Raw genomic sequence first — 2,563 nt, 5'->3', positions numbered from 1 at the left:
GCGCTGGGTGCCCCCGTCCGGCAGGTGGAACGTCAGCGCCGCCTGCGCACCCCGCACGGAACACACACACACCTCAGGTAAGAAAGCGACGCTGCTCTTGCTCTTCCCGCCTGCGGCAGCAGCAGCAGCACAACGACTCCACGCGCCTCGCCGCCGTCAAACCGCCGCCAACGCCGAGAGAAGGAGGGGAGACCCTTCCCCACCTCCTCGTCGACGCAACAAAACGCGTCAGCTCGCAGGGCAGCGTAGCGACGACGACGAAACTTTCTCCGCCGCCTCCTCCCCCGCGCGCACATCTTCGCCGCGCGCGCGCGCGCTCCCTCAGGAGGGGCTCCGTTGGCTGCGGCGTCGCGTTCGCCGCCGCTGTTGCCGAGGCCTCCCTTCCCCTCACCTCCTCGCCCCGACGCACTCGGGAAGAGGAGGAGGAGCGCGATCGCACCACCGCCGCGCTCCACTGCACGCGCGTCCCAAGGAGAAGGGGGCGGACCGCTGGCCTGCCGACGCTATTATTCCCGCCAGGAATTTCCACATTTGCCTCTCTTTTTGTCGCCAACGGTCGTAAAGCAACTCGATCACTCACCGCACAGCCACTCCGGGATTTACCGTTTTGGCATGCAGTCACTCGCGGCGCTCGCGACGTGCCGTGGCAGAGAACGCTCGCCTAGCAGACGACAGTAGGGCCCGCCGAAAGCGCGACGCCATTGGTCGAAGGTGGGCACGTGATCTGTTCTCCAGAAAGGGCGGCAGAGTTTGACGACGCGGCTGTCGTTCGGTTGCTGCACTGCACCCCTTCCCTTTCCCTCACCCACCTTTCTCCCTCACCACCTCCAGGCGTCGGATGGCGTTCGGACCTCCAGTCCTGGCATTTTACTCGGCGTCGTGTTTTATTGCCCTTTCTCATTGCAGCGCCAGCACTCCCTGCGCGCAACTTGGCTTGACAGTAACGAACTTTAACCCTGACTGGTCGAACGAAGAGAGACCCCGCGCTACGAGTCGTAAACCAGTGGTTTCCTCCTCCTCTCCCTGGTTCGGTTTTGCGCCTTTCTCGCTCGCTTAGGGTCCGACGGCAGGCTGCCATTGGCCGCGTTCGGGCGATAGCAACGGCTCGAACCAATCGCAGGAGGAGGCGATAAGGACGCAGCGGTTCAAAACGAAAGAAAACGTAGCGAAATATACGGCCCCAATTTAGGTATCGTCAACCCCGGAATGGACGGAAGTGACGGCGCGGAAGCCTATCTTGGAAATTTACAATTTTGATCTGTCAAGATTTTTTTTTTTCAATGCCAGTAGGAGGGGGATTTTATGAAGCGTTCTCTGAAGGCAGGCGCTAAATTATCGCGCGGTGCATGCCTGTCGTCTCGCTGTCGCAGGCGGTCAAACCTTTAGCGCCTGTTTATTCCCTTTTTTTCTTTTCTTCCAAGCAGCGCTTGACACACGCTGTGCTAGCTGTTTCAATACGCAGCTCGCGAGAAGCACACGGCGTTTCGCGGACCTAAAAAAAATAAAACGCGAATAGCGGCGCAATTATCCCTCGGCTGTCGCGAGTCCCCTTAATAAGCGTGTGGCGCACATTCGTCACTGTCGAGAGAAGCGTACTAAGAATAAACAAAGGCTCCTTTCACAGACCAGATGCCAACTGAATGCAAGCCGAACGGGAAACCCCGCACGAATTAAGTCAGAGTCGCCGGTGATTGCCGCCGGTTATAAGAGAGATAGAGATACAAAAAAAAAAGAAGTTCACTTTCATTAGCGAGGGCAAAGGCTCTAGGAGGAGCACTGTTTCCGTGTCCGTACTTATCCCTAATTCTATTCCTTCTTATTTTTCATCGCCTAACGCAATCTCTCCGCTTCTGGGCGCTATCCGTGTCAGCAGGTGTATTATTCACCAGGAACCCGTACCCAGGTATCCGCTCCGCTATACTAACTTCAGGGGCAGCGCGGTTCTGGCCAGTTTCCAACCTACGCGCCTCGATATACCTCCGCCGCCTGCACGTTGCATGTATAGTAGCAGGCCATATCGCGTCGCGCGCACAGTTAGGCGCCTCCAGGCAGAAAGCGAGCGTGGGCGACCTAAAGTATTACAAAGAAAGAAAAAAGAAAGAAAGGAATACACATCTGAGGCGCCGTGTTCAAACTTGCCGCGGAGGCGGCCACTACACCGAGGATAACTTACTGCCTTCTCCAGAGGCGCTATTTTTGGGCGAACCGCGCTTTCGCGCGCCGCTGTAACCTCTCTCGGAGGCGAGGTTATACCGTAAACGTTGCTGCTGCCTCTGCTGGCCGTTGAGGCATCCGGTAGCAATTACTGATCGCAGCGTTGGGATTACGAGCGCGGAGAAATCACGAGGAAAGAATGACGAGTGAAAGAGGCCGGCAACTGACCGGGGGCAAGGTGCCAGCGCATGCGCTGAGACCAGACTATAACCCGAAGGACAGGCAAAAGCGACAGAAGCGAGAAACTTGAGGCAACAGACTAACACCCATGCCACACGCGCGCACGAAATGGCAGTAACTGCTCAATTAGAGCCCAAAGTTTGTTAATGCCTTTATTCTCGTACAATGG

Source organism: Amblyomma americanum, chromosome 3 (assembly GCF_052857255.1).
Source record: "Amblyomma americanum isolate KBUSLIRL-KWMA chromosome 3, ASM5285725v1, whole genome shotgun sequence".
NCBI classification, from domain to species: domain Eukaryota; kingdom Metazoa; phylum Arthropoda; class Arachnida; order Ixodida; family Ixodidae; genus Amblyomma; species Amblyomma americanum.
This window is presented reverse-complemented; position numbering follows the sequence as displayed.